Source organism: Eublepharis macularius, chromosome 12 (genome assembly GCF_028583425.1).
Source record: "Eublepharis macularius isolate TG4126 chromosome 12, MPM_Emac_v1.0, whole genome shotgun sequence".
Classification (NCBI taxonomy): domain Eukaryota; kingdom Metazoa; phylum Chordata; class Lepidosauria; order Squamata; family Eublepharidae; genus Eublepharis; species Eublepharis macularius.
In genome coordinates, this window is record NC_072801.1 from 25,779,017 (window position 1) to 25,798,274 (window position 19,258).

General features: G+C 44.1%; 1 protein-coding gene across 3 annotated transcripts in view; it reads left to right on the plus strand.

Annotated features, from left to right (window-relative positions):
• Window positions 1-19,258, plus strand: part of C12H7orf50 (chromosome 12 C7orf50 homolog) — a 158,704-nt gene that overhangs the window by 133,625 nt on the left and 5,821 nt on the right. The window lies entirely within an intron of this gene.

Consider the following 19,258-nt stretch of genomic DNA (forward strand, 5'->3'; position numbering starts at 1 on the left):
CTGCTGTATTGAACACGATTGCACAGTCCCAAAAGTTGAGGGATAGGGGAGAATCTGTGTTGTAAGCTTGAAAACTCTTGGATCGTAAAGCACACGCAAACTGCAATGCATTCAGACCCAGAGAAGTGGCCATAATTCTCAAACATTTGAGTGGGCAAAAATTCAAACACAAATGGAAGAAAAAGGAAATCATGCAGATTTGAACCTTCATTTGGCTGGTTTTCAGAAAATATTACCGTGGAAGGTGTATCTATGCTATAAATTGAGGTCAGTTTTATAGCGCTTCAGATTTCATGGTATTCCCCCAGACGGTCCTGGGAACTGTAGTTTGACAAGTCTTCGGAGGACTCTAAAGGAGTCTAGGGATCTCTGTCATTCCAAAGGTTTTCTTAAGGGGCAGGATAACTGCTAATCCTGTTTTAATGCAAGTTTGCCTTTAGTCATTTAAGCAATGAGCCATCAGGGACAAAAAGCCAACTTGCAGGGAGTATCCTTTTCAGCTAGCATTAAACAGGAAATCAGTCATAACTTTAATAGGATGCTCTGTACACGTTTCCACGGTTGAAGGAAACACTTTGGAGTGACTTCCAATGGTGAAAACGCCTTGTAATTGAAAGGGTGTGAATACCTGCAGTAAAAGAGATGTATTAATCACAGTATGGTTGTGTCAAAAAGGAAACCATCTCGTTTTTCAGAAAATTACTTTAACTATGTTGCACAGCAGCTCCGAATAAAACAAAACCTTGATAAAAGTAACAATGGTGAAGTAATTGGGTATGCTCAGTTGCATGGTGCCTTGTCTCTCTATACTAGCTGTTATTTGCGTTTTCGGTTTGATTTTCCTGTGTATTTTCCCCATGGAAATATTTCCTGTGGGATTCTGTTGGTGTCATAATCCTCAATACATGTGGAAATCAGGTGGGTGTTTAGGTGGACTGGGATGGGAGGACCTGATGAAAACAGAACCCAGAGAGCCAATGAGTTTCTCATAGATTTCTGCTCAAGAACATAAATTGGAAGTCTAAGAACAGATATTCTGCTAACTTGCCAATCTTATTGAAAGAATTGCTTTTGAGCTTATTTTATCGCCCTAATGAATTTTGATCTTAGAACAGTTTTTGATAAGGCACATTTGGATATTTTGCCATTAAGCAGTATTAGAAGGTCGATATGATAGGATTCCTTATCATTGAGAGAGTTTGTTCTTGTGATTGTAGACAGATTGAGGATCTAGCTCATCTGATGCTCAGGTGCCTGTATGACTCTGCACTCACCCAGCATCCCTTATAACTGTCACTCATGAGTTGTGGGTTCTTCTCAATTCCTGCATGCTCAGGTCCCAATCCAGATTGTGACTGTAGAGTGAATGAAGGGGTTTAAGGCTCCCACCAGTCCATTTTTCCACCCATACATGGTCCTGGGGGAGTGCTATATGGCCTATTGGAGAAAACCCTGTGTATTCTTTTGCCCTCCATGGCCTATTTTGGGACAAGAAAACAGTATTGGTGGGGAAACTGGAGCCTCTTCTCCATGCACAACATCCTATGAATTGAACCCTGCATGTGGATGAATTGAGGAGAGCCTGCAAGTAGAGTGTGACTTACACAGGTACCCAGGGTGGGGGCCCTGGACTCAACCCATATCCTTTGTAATGTGTGAATCACACAATCTTTTGCCTTGTCACCAATCGCATTTAAATCTGGCCCTAGTCTGGAAGAAGCCAGGAAGTGTAGCGATAAGAAAATTCTTGCTTTGTTTTCCTCTTCCTTCTTCATCCCCATTTTCCTTTTGCGGTTTATTAAATTGAACACAGGCCATTGTTTTTGAATTGTAAATTGCCTTCATCTGCGAGAAGAGAGCACACGGAAATGCACAGAGAAATTTCTGGCAAAAAGCAAACAAGATGCTTAATGCCCACCTATTGCCTCCCAAAGTTTTGCTTGCTAGTTTTGTTTGGTTCAATCCAGAGGCATCCATGTGACAAAGCATATGCTTGGGTGTTGGTTTGGGGTTTTTTGCTTCAGTGACTAAGAAGATGGAGAAGAGCAAAAACATCAATCAAATGAAGTCAACAGGATGTACCTTAGCCTGCAGTGCCAGTTGTGGGTCTAGCCCTCTAAATGACTCCCTGAGATTAGAGGGAACCAGGAGAGGGCAGCATGCCAACCTCTACCACCACCTTGCCATTGAAATGAGAAACAATTATGTCCCCCCACCCAAGATGCCCTTGGGTTGTTTTTTTATTTATTGCTGGCATAGTGTTTGCTGGCTTAGTGTTGATACCTCCTAGTAATTCACTCATAGCATAAAAATCATGCTTAGAAAACGTTTTATAGGTGGAAAACACTAAGGCCAAGAGTCTCTAGTTCAAAAGATAGGCAGCGAATCCGTAGTGCAGAGAGAACTTAAACCCACTCATGCCTTCATACATGCATGCTCTCTTCCCTCCCTTTGACCCTTTAACTGACTCACACTGCTTCTGGTGGGTGGCTGCTTCTTCTCTTCCAGTGTCTAGCCCTGCCACTTGATGCCAGAGGGGCAGTCCAGTGGGGCAGGAAATTGACTCCACCCCTTTGGACAGCCCAGCACAAAAAGCTGTGGTAGCTTAGTATCCTAATGACCGATTGGGGAATCTGTCACTGATGCACACATGAACCTGCCTTATACTGAATCTGACCACTGGTCCATCAAAGTCAGCATTGTCTACTCAGACTGGCAGCATCTCTTCAGGGTCTCAGGCAGAGGTCTTTCATGTCATCTACTATGTGATCCTTTTAGCTGAAGATGCCGGGAATTGAACCTGGGACCTTCTGCATGCCAAGCAGATGCTCTGCCACTGAGCCACTGCCCCTCCTTAGCTTCCTGTGTCATTTGGCAAACAGGAATATATACATGTTTTACAGTAGTCCTACAGCCAGTGTGGTCTTTGATCAATCGAAGAACTCCACCTGTTGGGTCAAGATATCCCATGGAGCTGCCATTTGGGGGCTGGGTTTTGGAAGGCCTTATTGTTAGTGCTGATGCGTAGACAGCAAGGGCACTGCGGACTGTTTTCTCTGCCTCTGACTGTGTCTCCTCTCTCTTCTTGCACATACATTGAGAAATGACTAGCAGGACTAATGGCAGAGATAGTTTTGTTAACACCAGCGGAAGATCTCCCCGGCCTTCTTCCTTTCCCTCTGGCCTGATCTTCCCCCTCTCCCTAGTAGCTCATCCAATTATTTGTGCAGGCTTGCAGTAGAGAGCCTCCATCCCCGCCAGTGAAGTCACTCCTGTTCTTCCTCCTTTGGGGTCTAAATTGCTTGCACAGAAGCACAAATTGTTCACCTCCCCTCTCCCAAAGCAGCCCCAAATGCCCCCTGAAATGCTGCTCTTGGGGATGGCGACCCCCAGGTGCAACACAAGAAGGGGAATTGTAGGGCTGCTACAGGAAGAAGAATTGTACACACACACCCCGTACAGGTGGATCTTTTTAACAGGATCAACCCCCCTCCCCTGCTGCCAAGGGTAATGTGCTTGAGGCTGAGTAGGTCCCATGTTGTCACCTGGTAATTAAAAGTGAATCTCAGGTCTGGAAGGATTGAAGGTCACTGCTATAAAGGGTATTGGGGTTTGTATTTTGAGGAATGCGTGTTGAAGTCTGGAATGGGCTTGCTTTTGGCATGGGGTTCCATCCCAGTGGCTGTGTCGTCTCAGGTGACTTTTGTTGTTTGTTTGGTTAGTTGGTTGCTTGCCTCATGGAAAATAATCTAATAATTGTTTTGTTACATTTATATAATACATTTTTTTTAAAAAACTGGCCATGGTTTTATACAGCAGACTCCAAAAGATGCATGCGGAGACAAATCTGGACTTAATTATGTAAAGCTAACCGAGTCTCAGCAGGTGTATCCAACAATCCACTTCTATCAAAATTTCAGAACCCCTGCGGTCTGTTTTCTCTGCCTCTGAGAACATAAGCTTTCCTGGTTTTGCTGACCTTTCTTAATTCAAGATTCACACTGGGGAGCTTCTTGTAAACTGGCCTTATTATTGTTATTATTATTATTACTACACTTTGGAATCTAGCAAAGTTTACTTTATTACTGATCTCATCAGAATTTTGTTCTTGAAGTAAGTATGTCTATTAAATCTTCTGCTTTAAATGATATTGCAGTAGTTCAGGGTATTTTCTGCCTGAGATTAAATATGCTGGAGTGGATTCTACCTCTATCCTCTCACTCCACTGAGAAAAGTTTGGTGCCTTCTTCTAACTTACATGGCTGTTCTGTGGGTGGAAAGGCTGCTTAAGTTTGTAGAAGACGCCTTCGTTTGTAGGACATTTCCTTCAAGGATGGTTGGATCCATCCTACTATTTGCAAAATGGACCCATATCCCAGTGGGTTTTTTTCAAGTTGTTGAAATGATTGGGTCCAACAGATCCACTCTACTAGCAAAAACACCTTCCTCCAGAAGAAAGAGTCGTCCCCCACTGGAGAAAAGCACCCCCACCAGTGGAACAGATCAGTGGGATACTACCTGAAAAAATTTTCAGCAGCCCAGGATCCAAAAGAACTGGATAACTAGTTCTGCCCATCTCAAAGATGCTTGTTTCCTGGGTAACAGTCCCCAACATGGCCTACCTGGCCACCTGGACCCATGCTATGATAACATCGAGACTTGACTGTTGTAATGCACTATACATACATCTCCCATCTAAGTTAACTAGGAGCCTCCAGTTGGTACAAGATGCTGTGGCTCAGCTGTTCTCAGGAGTGAGCAGGAGCATGAATATCATTCACTCCCATCCTGCAGTCACTCCACTGGCTACCTATCAGTTATTATGCTCAGTTCAGAGTACTAGCTATCATATACAAGGCTCTTCACAGGCTTGGTTCAGCGTACCTGTGGGACCAACTCTCTCCCTATGTCCCTTTACAGCAGCTTCACTCATCTGAACAGGGTCTCCTGCAGGTGTTACCCGGTACATGGGCGAAATCCACAGTTGCCCATACCTGTGCATTCTCTGTGATGGCCCCTATCCGATGGAACGACCTGCTGAGGAAGTCAGGAGAGCCCCCACTCTCCTGGTCTTCTGCAACAAATGCAAAACTGAATTATTCAAAAGGGCCTCTTACACATATAGGAGGGCTGTATTATAGGGACGTGATCTCAAAGGGATGCTTCACTAACGAGTTAGGGACCATAGACTTCACCACTATGTTGCTGTATGTACTGTCTATTGCTTTAAGTGTGTGCTCCTATGTACTACCTGTTGCTTTAAGTATAACCCTACCGGGTAGTTCTGTTTTGTCTAATGTCAGTCCTAGAATTGTTTGTGCTCTCTTTCAGCACTTCTTCAGCTTTGTATTGGATTTTTGCTAATGTTATGTCTTTGTAAACTTGGATCTATTTATCCTACGGCATTGTTTATTGAAATGTCCTTGATATTGACTGTGCTAATTTCACTCTATGTAATCCACCTTGAGTCTCAATGAGAAAGGCGGACTATGAATGATATAAATAGAATAAAAAACATGAATCGTGCAGCAAACTGCTGTGTGTTTCAAAAGCAGATGTTTGTGATACGGAGTCTGGTGAGTGGCCATTTCCACACAGGTTCTCTGCCCCAGGTTCAATGCTGTTGGGAATGCAGGTTTTTTTCCTACTTGCCTATAGCATCTAGGTAAATTTGAGTGCCTCCTGAGATTTCCCCAGCTTTTCTCCAGTCTTTCACAACCCTCCTTTGTTGTGAGGTTTTTGGGAAAGATAACAATGAACCCTAGACGGCTGCCATGTGGGTAGGAAAGTTCAGATTTTCCTGTCCCCATAGCAGCCATTTTCCCTGGCTCCATCCCCATAGTGGCTGTTCGTTATAACAATATGTGCAACAAGTGCTGTTAATTCCCAATGTTCACTAAATGAAAATTAAGTCTCTAGTCCCTTCTGTGAAGGCGTATCTCCACAACAGAAGGAGCTAGAGACATACTTGGGAAAAATGAAACCCTGCCCTCATCATAGCTGATTTATGGCGACCCCTGGTGGGGTTTTCATGGCAAGAGACTAACAGAGGTGATTTGCCATTGCCTGCCTCTGCAACCCTGGTTTTCGTTGGAGGTCTCCCATCCAATTATTAACCAAGGCCGACTCAGCTTTTTTAAAAAAGCTGCAAATTCAGAAAATCCACGGCACATAATGTTACAACATTATATCAATATTCAATTGCCGATTTATTTTTTAAAAACCGATAAAGCCCCAGTGGTCTGGGTTAGAAGGGATGGCCACAGTAGGGAGACTGGGGTAGGGTGTGGGGGAAACTGCCATGTGGAAAGCCCATTGCTGCAGCACTTTATCTGCTGCTGCACCAGTAACAGGGAAACCAGACAAGTCCATCCCTGTATGGAAACCACCAGGATGTTTGTATGCGTTGTGTTCAAGAGAAAAACTCAAAAGGTTACCGTCTACTGAGAAATTTTCCTGTCCAAACTCCATTGAAATGAATGGTAAATGCACAATGGTGAGGCAGTAAACTTTGCATCTTAACCCTCATTAGCAGTTCCATTTTTATAATAACAGAAGTGCACATTTTTGCTTTACATTTGCAACGTGCTCTCCCCTTCCCGCTGGCCACCCCCAAGCCTCCAGCTCACTTTTCTGGCGGGCTTAAATCTGGACACATATTTTACAATATGCCAGAGATGCTGAGTGATTGATGTTTGGCGCCCCTGCTCCCCTGCCATAATGTCTGTGTGAAGCTAGGCTGTCACAATATTTATCCAGTCTTTTGGTTCAAAAGCAGTCTTTGAGGAGGGGAGGAAGAGAGAGAATGCAATACTGAATAGAGTCAATAATAATAACAATAAAAAGGTTTCTGATCCTCTGTTAAAACACCTGCTGTGGTCTCAGAGTTAGCTGGGCTTTGGTGTCAGTAATTAATAGTCATAGGTGGTAAACAATCCAAACCATTAAAACAAGCTTTTAAAATATATCATTTTTTTATACACGAGCATGTGGTCTTTTGGCAAAGCCCTGCAGCAGGGCTTGTTCCCAGCAGCACAGAGAGGAATAAAGAAATGTATTGGCAGCCGAATTAGGTGATTGAAGCATCCCCATTCAATACTTTTGAAGACTGAAGTGACCCAGTTTGGCCCTGCAGAATATGGTGAGCTCTTGTCCCCTCTGCCTTTGAGGTCATGGAGAAGAATTAGCTATCTTCTTCTGCCAAGAAATGTTCCAATCCTGACTTCTCTTGGTGCTAGTGTCCAGGGCTTTTTTCCTGGAAAAAGAGGTGGTGGAACTCAGGACCGCACAATGACATCACTTTGGGTCAGCTGGAACAAGGGGGGAGTTTTTTAAAGTTTAGATCGTCCTCAGCGAAAATGGTCACATGGCCGGTGGTCCCACCCCCTGATCTCCAGACAGAGGGGAGTGTAGATCGCCCTCCGCACCACATGGTGTGCAGGGTAATCTAAACTCCCCTCTGTCTGGAGATCAGGGGCCGGGGCCACCGGCCATGTGACCATTTTCAAGAGGTGCCAGAACTCTGTTCCACTGTGTTCCAGCTGGAAAAAAGCCCTGCTAGTGTTCGTGCCCAGCACCTTCTGCACCAGCAAAGAACTGTGAGGGTGGGGGAGAGGAGACCTTTTCATGCATTAACAGCCCCTTGGTGGTAAGGACATATTACAGATCTTCCCAGTGTCACCACCTTCCCCCCCCCCCAAGAGTCGGTGCGTGAGTTTGCAGATTATTAGCAGGATTTAAGTTTGCCACAGGTGTGAGTGGAAAGAAACAGAGCAGAGAACCTGCTTGGGACAGATTAAGAGCAGGTCTCAGTTTTGTGCAGAGAAGGAAAATACATCTGTGAGGTCAGGCCTTTGGGGCACAGGCGGACTGGGCTCAATAGGTTTGATTTAACGAAAAAGCAGCAGCAGAAAGCCTGACCGTACTATCATTCCAAGCTTGTTCCAAGCTTACTGCCTTTGTATGAAGGATGCCTGTAAGCTGAAACTCTCCAGCGTCCTTGAGCTGAACCTTTTGAAGTCCTTCATAATGTCTAGAGACTCACAGTATTAAAAACAAAAACAATGCAGTTAACAAGCACTCTTTTTTCATTTCTTCTTCTATCTAGTCCATGGTTCTCCCTAATCCTAAATGCCCTCAGATAAAACGCAGCAGCTGTAAAGCTGATTTAATATTGAAACTTACAATCCTGCTGCGAGCACTTCCAGTAGAGCGTGAAAGTACGTAACAGGTGTTAAATATTTTAGCACAAAGCTCATGTTTCTCTGCCTGATTCTTCCCTGTGAAATAGCTGTTTAATTTCCAAGCAGTATTTTTTTTAAAAAAAGGTATTAAATACTTCCCTTCGTAATAGTTCTCGTTTTCAACAAAATAAACCCTTACATTAGCAAATTTTCCTAGTAAATTCATTACGCTTCAGGATATGTAGTAATTACGTTGAACTGATGGTTGCACAATGCAAGGAACTCTGAAACGATCCGGAAAACTTGACATGATGTTCCCATGTGTAAGAAGAGTCAGTCCCCTTTTAAACTTCAAAGGTGCCTTAGGCATTGGAAAAAGGAGAATTAACTAGTATCTGACTAAGTTTAATTACTGATATACAGTTTGCGGATATTTGTAGCTTTACAGATCAAGAAACATAAGAAGGGGAAGACCTTCTTGTTACAGGATTGCCAACTTCCAGGTGGTGGGTAGAGATCACAAATGATCTCCAAGTGACAGGGATCAGTTCCCTTGTAGAAAATGGCTGTTTTGGAAAGTGGACTTTATGGCATTGTGTCCCCCTTGAGGTCCCTTGTCTCCCCAAACTCCGCCCTCCCTAGTCTCCATCCCTCCAAATCTTCAGGAATTTCCTAACCTGGAGCTGGTAGCCCTACCTTGTTAAGCCTCAGCACCTGGGTATTTTGATATAGCAGACCAAGGGGCAGAATCCATTGGAGAGAGGGGCAGGTTGTAACATAAATAAATATTTTCTGTGCTGTCACTGCACCAGGCAGCCATGGGACATTCTACAGAAAGTCTTCTCACATTCCAGAAAAGATGCAAAATGTTTTTTTCCCAAAGGGCTTATGAATGATTATATTGCTGATCTGGGTTGTCCTGTATTCTGGCTGTGTTTCGTAGTTTATTTTCTACTTGTGTTGTTGTTGTTGTTATTTATTTTTCTAATTTTATAGACATCGTTTAACTGTTTACCTGGTTTGGGCTTGTGGGAGAAAAACGCACACCAACATTTTGAATAAAGCATATATCATCAATAGCTCTTGAGACACCTATCATTTTGAGTAGTGGATTTCTGTGTGTGTAATGCGTTGCCATTTACGCGGACAAAAATATTCTTGGGCCGCACAGCTTTTGAATCCTAGCAGAGTGTGCAAATAATATGTACATTTTTGTGTTACAATCTGAAATAGTTCATTGCTATAAATACTTATTTGACCAAACAAGCAGCATATTCTTAAGCTGTGCCCATGATCTTTTATCGATGCTGGTAGGGACAAGCATTAACATAAATTTGCCTTATAGCCAGTCAAACCCTCTGTCTATCAAGGTCAGTATCATCTTCTCTGACTGGCACTGGGCCTCGAGGATCTCAGGTGGAGGTCTTTCATATTATTTTCTACCTTCTCCTTTAAACTGGAGATGTTTGAGGATTGAATCTGGGACCTTCTGCATACAAAGCAAATACTCTACTGAGCTACCTCCTGTTGAACTAGATTCTTGGCCTATCTAGGTTGATATTGCCTACTCTGAGAACTTTCACATCACCTGACCCTTTTAACTGGAGATGTCAGGGATTGAATCTAGTATCTTCTGCATGCAAAGCAAATGGTCTTTTGATGGAGCCACACTGACTCTACCTACATTCTCTCAGTATACTCGTTGGCAGTACATACAAAGTATCAATCCAAACATTGCACATGGTATGCACTAACTGCAATGTAGAAGCAAAATCCTGATTTGACTTTGTCAAGCAAATCATGTCAAGAGTAGAGATGGGCAGGAACAGCAATATGAACAAAAAAAAAAGCCACAAACAGCCCAATCTGCTGTTTGCGAACAAGCTGTTCGTGAGGCCCCATTCTCAATGAACAGGTGGTTGTTGCAAGCCTCATTCGTTGCTGTTCGTCAAGCCAGACAGTCTGGCACCTGCAATCAATTCCCTTCGCAATTTAGGCAGGGATTGTCTGAACTCTGTCTGAACTCCTGCTGTTGCCCTGGAAACCCCAATCTAAGCCCAGTTTAGTTTAATAGGCAGGTCTTCCTTTCAAGTGTGGAGCTCCAAATTTGTTACAAGGGAGCAAAGAACAGCGGGGAGGGGGGCTCCCAGCTCTGGCTTAGTTCGCAGACAGTGGAGAGGGAGAGAGTTGCTGTTGGCATTTTGATAGAGAAAGTGCATTGGAGCTTGAATTTTCTTTGTGTGTGGTGGGATAGGGATCTACCCCTTCAACTTCCAGGGCTGCTGCCATGCTCTGGGGCCATGCTATTATTTGTTCTTGGCACCTTTCCTGGTGCCTGCTCAGGTCAGGTTTCTGGAAGTGGTGCAGTAGGGATCTTGACTTGGATGATGGTTGGAGGAGAGCCTGCTGGCCCCCACAAACAGCCAGCCACGAACATGTTCGTGAACAGGGCCATGTTCATGGTTGTTCGTAAGTCCCTGTTTGTGGATGGCAATGAACAACGAACATCATGTTCGGGTTTTTTCTGTTCATGCCCATCTCTAGTAAAGAGCTGATTGGTTTGGTTTCATTATTCACCTACTCCATCAGCTCAGGAGCTTCTAGAGGTGAAGTGGTGGGCCTAACTGTAGTTTGTTGATTCATTCTTCCTGCTGGTTCATGGGTAGGTAGAACAAACCACTGTTTGCAAACCCGCTTCAGGGTGTGGTTTCTCGTTTTGGCTTGGAGGTCAATTGCAAACTATCATTGGTCACTTTAGATGTTGTGCTGAACCATTGGGCCATGATACCACCAATATGTCAGGAGGACAACAAAAAGGCAAAGCAGGGGGACAAACCTGCAAACCATGGGTAACCAAGGAGGTTGGAATAAAAAAAGATAATATTTAAAATTATAGAATATAACTAAAATACAAATTAGAAACACTGATATAAAATTTAATAAATCAGTTAGCAATGCAAAAGTCAGATTAAAAACATCTTCAGTACAAGTACCAAAACCTTGTATATATGCATAATAAAATCACGAACATACAGGTATAACAGTACATTCCTTTGCCATGTGTACAGAATAATTTTTAAAAAGACATGTTTCAGCCCAAAGTGATATGAAAATATCAAAAAGAGCACCCCATTAATATATTACATAAAACATACATAAAACATCTCACAATAAATGCTGAGATGAAATTTAAGACGATATGGAATGAATTCATTAGAATTCTAGCTCAAATGTAGAGACAAATGAGGTGGAACGTTCCAAGATACTCTCCTTTTCTTAGACTGTCTCCATAGAACAGTGTTTTCAGCATGCACTAGGTCTGTGTGCGGGTGGGCACAAACCCCCTGTACATTAAATGCATTCAGTAAGGATAGAATTTCCCCCCAAAATAGAATTTGCTGACCTGGTGAGATTTACTAACATTTCCTTGTTAAACAAATTCATATTGTATCTTTGTAAAGAATTAACCATTCTAACTGACTCTTGGGAAATACAAAAGCTTCGGTTACAGCCCAACCAAGTGAAATATACCAGCAGTTCCTTGCTCTAGGGAAGCATTGACGCTTGTCAACCAAAGATAAAATTAAAATTTAAAATAGCTGAACATGATTGTTAATCAGTTAGCTCCAGGGAGTCATTGTGGCTTTCCAACCCCAGAGCTAAAACCATGTCTATAAAATACAGGAGGAATTTTAATACAATTACTACTTCTTCTATTTGTCATTAGTAAGACCGTGCCAGAAAGAGGGTGTGTGTGTGCAATCCTAACGGGTACTGCAGTGAGAGCATACAGATGTCCACATAACTTTAGCTGTGTTCGTCCACTCCCTAAGGATTTTCAGGAGGGAGATATACCAACAGGTGAACCTGGCCAGATGCAGGCAGCAGAGTCTCCAGACTCCATAGAAATTCCAGCAGCATCCACTGTGTGTTGCTCCCAGGAGCCTTTTGGATGCAGGTTGAGCCATCCCTTGTGCTGCTTTCTTGGAAGCAAGGCAAACTCACAGATCGGAGCTGCCTGAGGAAGAACACTCCTAGAGCCAGGCTGGAAATACAGTCTGGGAGGAATGCCGGGGGCTGTGACAGCCATGCTCCCAGGTCTCCCTGTTGGATCACCAACTGCCTGAAGGAAAACAGAAATGTGCAGCAATGGTAAGGCCTGGTCTGCTGCTCTGCACTTTAGGGAGGGTCCATAGCTCCATGGGGGGAGGCAGGAGGCTCTCCAGCATCCATATGACAGCCATCTAGCGAGGAAGAGCTTGGTGACCATGTCAGCTTGGTTTGCTCCTGCTGCTACATGGCGCTCTGATCCTACGATGGAATGAATCCAGGAGTTGCTTAGCCACTTTAATGGGGACATATGGAAAGCCAGCTTCTAGGCCCACCTGACACACAGCTGTGCCCTGTCCTATGCCCAGAGAGGAGGGTGGAAATCCAGTCAAGGAAGTCTGCACATAGCCCCATTCTCCGGTCATCCTAGGAGTGGGGCAGTCCTGACTTTTGGGATATAGCTCCTCCTCTCCGAAGGCAGGGTCAGTCAGCTGATTTTGATCCCGGAGGGGAGAGGCTTGTCCCTGGAATCACCAATCTTTCTGGCCCTGCCATCCAAGCAGGATGTCTTCAGCAATGCTCTGCAGAGTGCAGCGATCCCAGTAAAGAAGAAACTGCCAGAGATGAGCCGGGCATGGCAGCAAATGCCTGTAATCCCAGTACTTGGGGAGGCCGAGGCCACAGGAAGTGCAGAGCTCGCAGGGGAAAAGAAAGGCCGTACCACCTACCCCACCCCTGTTTCGCTCAGAGTGACTGCAAGCATTAGAGCTGACGGCCCTAGGTTGCTCCTAGGTTCCACGCCCACAACCTCCGGGATCAAAATCAGCTGACTGACCCTGCCTTCGGAGAGGGGGAGCTATATCCCAGAAGTAAGGACTGCCCCACTCCTGGACCACTGAGAAAGGAAGCTTCACAGTAGGTGAATACAAATCTTCCATTCTAAGCTGCAACCACCTCTGCCCCTCCCCATCAGAAGCAGCTCTGTCAAGTGCACTTCCTCAGAGCTTCCCCCTTTGTTAGACATGGGCAGTGGGAGCTAGAGGTCCAGGGTCAGGCCATCTCCCCCCCCCCCACGTGCTGCCAGCCTCTGTTGTGGAGAGCATTATTTGGGGGATGATGCCTGACCTCATGTGGGGGGATGGGGAGGTGGATGTGGATGTGGATGAGCGAGCTGGGGCACCTGGCTCTCTAGCTTCCTCTTATCTCTCTGTGCATCCTTGACCCTTCAAGCTGAGCCTTTAGGAGTACCTGTTAGTGGTCTGCAATGAGAAACATTAGTAAAACATTCTGGACTTAGCTGTCCCTAGGGGTGTAAGTGCAAAGCGCTCGCCCATTTTTGCAAAGTGCCCACGCTGTGCTTTTCCAGCCCCCAAGGTGCCTCACGCTCTAAGTGAGCACAGCAGAGAGCTCTCAAACAGAACCCCATGCCACGCCCCCTCCTTTCTGAGTTCATGGACATCCTAGCCAGGGTTTATGTAGGGTGGGGAGCCGTGATCGGGCCACTGGAGCATGAGCTGATTGGTTATGGCTTTAGTTGGCATCCTATGCCCCTCCAGGCCATTTGGATGAGGCTCTGCATTGGGGGGGGGCATGCCTAAAAGCTATGCCATCCTTTTTCATGGCTTAAATTTCCACCACTGTTTGGGGGCATGACTCAGCCTGGAGCAGCTTAAGGATCTGACTCCTCTCACTCCTATGCTGGCTCAGGGATTTACACCCAAGGCCTGCTGGTAGTGCAACGGCCTGGTGGAACAGCACCAGGGAGTTCCATCAGCGTAACTTGAGCTTATGGCGGCTGAACTCTGTACAGGCTAGTCGGCTCCCTGAACACTTTTGGCCGCTCTACTGAGGATTACACTGTCAGAAACATAGATATTGTTGTGATTTTGGGGTTGTGTTGGTCTACCTCAAAAGAAAAATGAGAGTTAGAACAAATAGGATTTTCCTTCCCAGTTTAAAAAATATTTCCATATTTTAGTTCATTGATACGATTCTCAGATTCGTATTGGGCCCTTCTTGGAGAATTTCCTTTGGATTCCTGGTGTATTGCTTGCTTTGTACCTTGAAATTGAATGACCAGGTGCATATTGTAGCAGCAACACCATACAGAATTTGGGTCAAGTTCTATGTTTGGGGCATTTTGCTTGACAAATGAAAAAAATGCAATGTGGGTATGGTGATTTTCTTCATTGTGCAAAGATGGGTTTGTCTATTTTATGTTATTTTATTTTTATTTTATTTCAGTGTAGGACTGCACAGATTTTTTTGAGAGGCACAGAATTTGACACCAGTTGTTGGAGCCTGATAAAACTCTTCTGGGTAATTGGAAGCTTACATGAATTCCTCCACCAGCAGTAGTTGGTCCAGTAAAAATATGCTACTGTACCTATATTGCATTCCTTAAGTGTGGATACAAAGCAGGAGCAGAGTCCTTAGCAGAGTTACACGCTTCTAACTCCACTGTCTTTGTCAGCTTAGAAGCATGTAATTCTGTTTAGGATTGCACTCTAAGTCTGTAGTCCTAAGCACACCTCATCTTGCAAGATTATTTCTGAACCAATGCTTGGGTTGGTACATAAAAGACCTACTTATAAAAAGGAAGTATTTCCATGTTTTAATTCATGAATATACTCTCAGACTCAGGTGATAAACAACATGTTTATCATCTTCAGCATCAAGTAGGCGTCAGCAGTGACACAAATTGTGAAATTTTAATTTATTTCTTTTGAAAAACAGTTCTGTCAAATCAATTCTGAACCTTCCAGATTCATAGAAACTGAAATGCTTTATCTTACTTTTGTAAATTAAACTTGTCATTCTATCCATTAGGATAGAAGGGGGCCTACAGGAAGAACATGCAACCTAGAATTATATGAGAAACATCTGTTCGTACATATTGGACAGTGCTTCTGATTAAGTGTGGAGTTTGGTGCCAGCCACATGCCCCGCCTAGTTGCAAATCTCTTAAAATAGATCATGCACATTGAGCAAACAATATATACATTTCCAGTGAAATGTGCCAAGGCCTCCAGCATCCTAGCGACACATCAAAACAAACTTCTTCTCTGAGATTCAGGCCTCCAGTTGGTTCGCTCTTCTGTTCTTCTCGCTACGCTCCTGCTTGTACGGTGCATTTCTTTCACAACAAATGCGCTTCAGAAGCTTATAATAATTTGGTTCTGCTCTGCCTTCTGAACTCCTCAGGTCATGTGTTGTCAAAAATGACATTTGTAAATTATATCTTCTGCCAGTGGTGTCTGCATTTGCCTGTTGTATTGGATATCCTTGCTGTGGATTGTAAGACCGTTGCAGTGTAATTCACCTTGAAATATAAGTAGTCTTGAAAAAGAAATCATATAGAAATCATATATGTCCAAGTAACCTACTTTAATCAGCCCCCCTCAGAGTTGATTTAAGGTCCCATATTTGGCAGGGTTAGGCTGTCTTTACTCCACACACAAACACACACAGAGACAGCATATTTGTAGGAGCTCTAGAGTATAATCTTCCAGAACATCTCTGGTAGTGCTGCATCTCTCTCTTTCCTCAAATCCTCCTCAAACCCACATTTTTTTCATTTGAACGAAGAGAGGTGAGAGAGACGTGGAACCGCTAGAGATATCCCAAGAGAGAGGGTACTCTAGCTTTCATGAACCACACATGCACGCAGTAGACTCAGTAGCCAAACTTTGTTCAGCTGAACAATCTTTTAAGCCAAGTTCTTCCAACAAACTGCTGGCCAATATAGAGAGGTGCAGCTGGTTGAGACCAAAATGGAAGAGCAATTCACACATTGGAGCTCCACGGGCACCATTCCACATTAACTTGTCTGCTGGTGAATTTCGGCACATCTCCTTTCCCAGGATCGGAAGAGACGGCTGGCCAAAATCTGAATCTGCCAGGCACCTTTTGCAGATCAATTGTTGGATCCAACTCATTGTAAATTTCTTGCCTTTGAAAAAATGCTTTCCTTTAGAAATGAGCGTATGAGGAACGATATAGGACTGAAAGAGCCCCTCTCAGATGCAAAATGCGTGGAATCAGCAGATTGTTTTTGTTTGGGGGTTGTATTAATGAGGAGATTCTTCTTTTCTAAGATTCATTCTCCTCTCCAAGCTCAAATGAGGCCAGAAAGAAAGGAGGGGTGGGGAGGAAAGCCTGCACCGCAAAAGAGTTAAACCAACCAGAAACCGTCCAATCCATTAGAAACATCCAAAATAAGCTGTCAGCTTTAGCCAAGCTCAGATCTGCTCCCAACTGAGAATATTTTAATGCAAGTATCAGACAGTTCGTGTCGTTGTGGTATTGTGGGGGAAGAAGAAAATGAGATGTTACTCTGCCTCCCCCACCCCGCAAGGCTGGTAACATACCCATCTCGTGACCATTTTTTAAAAAAATGTATACATGAGAAGGGATTAGCTGCCCATTTTGTAAACGATCCCGCATGCCTGAATGATACTCGTGCCAGCAGTTGGGGGCCCTTTCCCCTTCTGCTGCTGCCCCCACGATGCACTTCGTGGGAGGCAAGGAGAAACTGGTGGCTTCCCTCTTGCATGTTGTGGTGTGACACAGTCAGGGCCAACCTCAGCTCCCTCATGCTGACCAGAATGAAGTGTAAGATAATGTGAACATCTGGATATACCGATAAGCACATCTGGGGTACAGCATGTTCACTACAGGGCAAAATAGCAACCGTTCTGATTTTAAAAGTCTAGCTCTGTTCAGATATGTGCCTAACTGCATAGAGCTTGTGTGTGATGGGGGAAACTGTGCCATTTGCTCTGGGTATCAAAAACCAGTGGACATAGGACTGATCATTTCAAAAGGGGTGTAGATCTCATCTGTGTGTGTCCACTTTCTGAGTGTGTAGACTGGCCATACAGTTCTTTGGTTCATGCTGTGTGTTTAAAGTGCCATGAAGTTGCAGCTAACTTAAGGCAACCCTAGTTTTCAAGGCAATGGGTGAACAGAGATGGTTTGCCATTGCCTGCCTCTTCATAGCAACCTGGACTTCCTTTGTGGTCTCCCATCCAAGTTCTAACTAGGGCAAACGCTGCTTAGCTTCCAAGATCTGAGAACATTGGGCTAGCCTGGGCCATCCAGGTCAAGAAGGGTTTATCCTGGGGAAGTGTTCTTTGACCATAATGTCCAGCTACTTGTGGTAACTAAAGAGAACTTCCATATACAAAGGCAGTCAACCGTGGAATCCCAATGCTAGGAGGCAACCTCAGGGGAAGGCCTAGGCCTTTACACCTACACCCCATTCATTGGTACTGAAGGGCAACTGGTCGGCCACTGTGTGAAACAAGATACTGAAGTCAATGGACCACTGGTCTGATCCAGCAGGACACTTCTTAGGTTCTGATGCATGGGGCAGGTAGGGGCTGCTGGTCCAATCCCAGTATCCTCCCCTTTGCTTTTTAAATCTATGCCATGGTTTTTGTAGAATAGTAAAGCTGGTGAGTAAGAACACTCTGTGGCTTTAAACCCAGCAATGACTGGAGTCTTGTGCTGGGAGGGAGGGGGTGGGAGTGGAACCTAGAATGTTTCATTTCACCCCCTTTATCAACCCATGAGAACGCTACAGGAGTTCAAAATTTTAGCCAGTATGATGTTCACCTTCGTTCTGAGCATCTGCACTGAAATGAAATGAATGAGTTTGCATGATGTGGTGGTTAGAGCATCAGTGTATGATCTGGGAGGCCCAGGTTCAAATCCCTGCTCTGACACATAAGCTTGCTTGGTGACCCACGCCACTAACACACACTCAGTTTAACTTAACTCTCAGGGTTGTAGTGAGGCTAAAACGGAGGAGACTGATATACACTGCTTTGGGTTCCCATTGGGGACAAAGGTGAGGTGTAAATGAAGAAAATAAATAAAATCAAGGTTAGCAATGACATGACCCAGGATGGGGTCTGCAAAGATCCAAACATGTATTTTAGGGCAACGCACATAAGGGCTTTCACGGGCCCAGTGGGGGAACTTTGTTTCATTTTTGCAACAGGATTATTTTCTCACTATATTCCACAGCTGAGCTACCAACACACTTGATATGTGAACTCAGTTGGTATTGTAGCGGCCTTAGAATGCTGAAGCTTATTTTTTTGTATTGTATTATGTGTGCTTGCTTTCTTTTCTCTGTGGCAGTATCGTTAATATTGAAGATGGATCTTCCCTAGTTTTATTCTGCAATGCTCTGGAGGGAAATACAGCCCTGTTAACCAATTTTCTGATGGTTTTAGGGACCTTTGACACTAGAAAAGGAAACTGATTTTTAAAATACATAGAGAAGGTAGTGAAGCTATTCCCATAAAGCCCTCCTGGCTAGAATTTCTGACTGCACTGAGCAATTTATCTGCTAGGGCAATATAGATTTAATCTAAGGTCTCTTCCGATGTGTCAGACTTGACAGTGTTTGCACTATATATTATCATTCTTGTAGACCTCCCTTGGATTTCTTATTTCCTTGCCAAGGAAAAAAAATTGTATAGTTAGATCTGCCTGGTGCCGAAAGCTCCACAAAATATTACAAATCTACCTTGAAATGTTAATTAATATATTAAAATATATTTAAATTTCTAATGCAATATGCAGAGGGCTTTTTCCAATATTTTCCAATAAAGCAGACAATAAATTGCAGGTTGATCCATTGCCCAAAAATCCAAAAGCAATAGGACAATACTTTTATTGTTATCATCAAAAGCGTCATACAGTACTGATCAAGCAATCAAGTTTGCCAGAACTCTTTTTAAAGGCTGGATTTTAAGGCAGGGGGAATAAACCAGGGAAGGGACAGATGTTGGTAGGTGTTGTGGAAGATCCCCAGCCTATAGATTGTAATAGCCTTAGCAGACAAAGATGGAAGGAGATAGCCATGCTGGATGCAGAAAAGAAATCTCAGGTTCCATCAAAGGGATGAATATTGTCCATAACTCTCAGCCAATCAATGCCAGCAGCAGTTAATAGTAATCCTAAAAGAACCATGGCTTGATCAGCTCTTGCATCTCAACCACCTCTAGTGC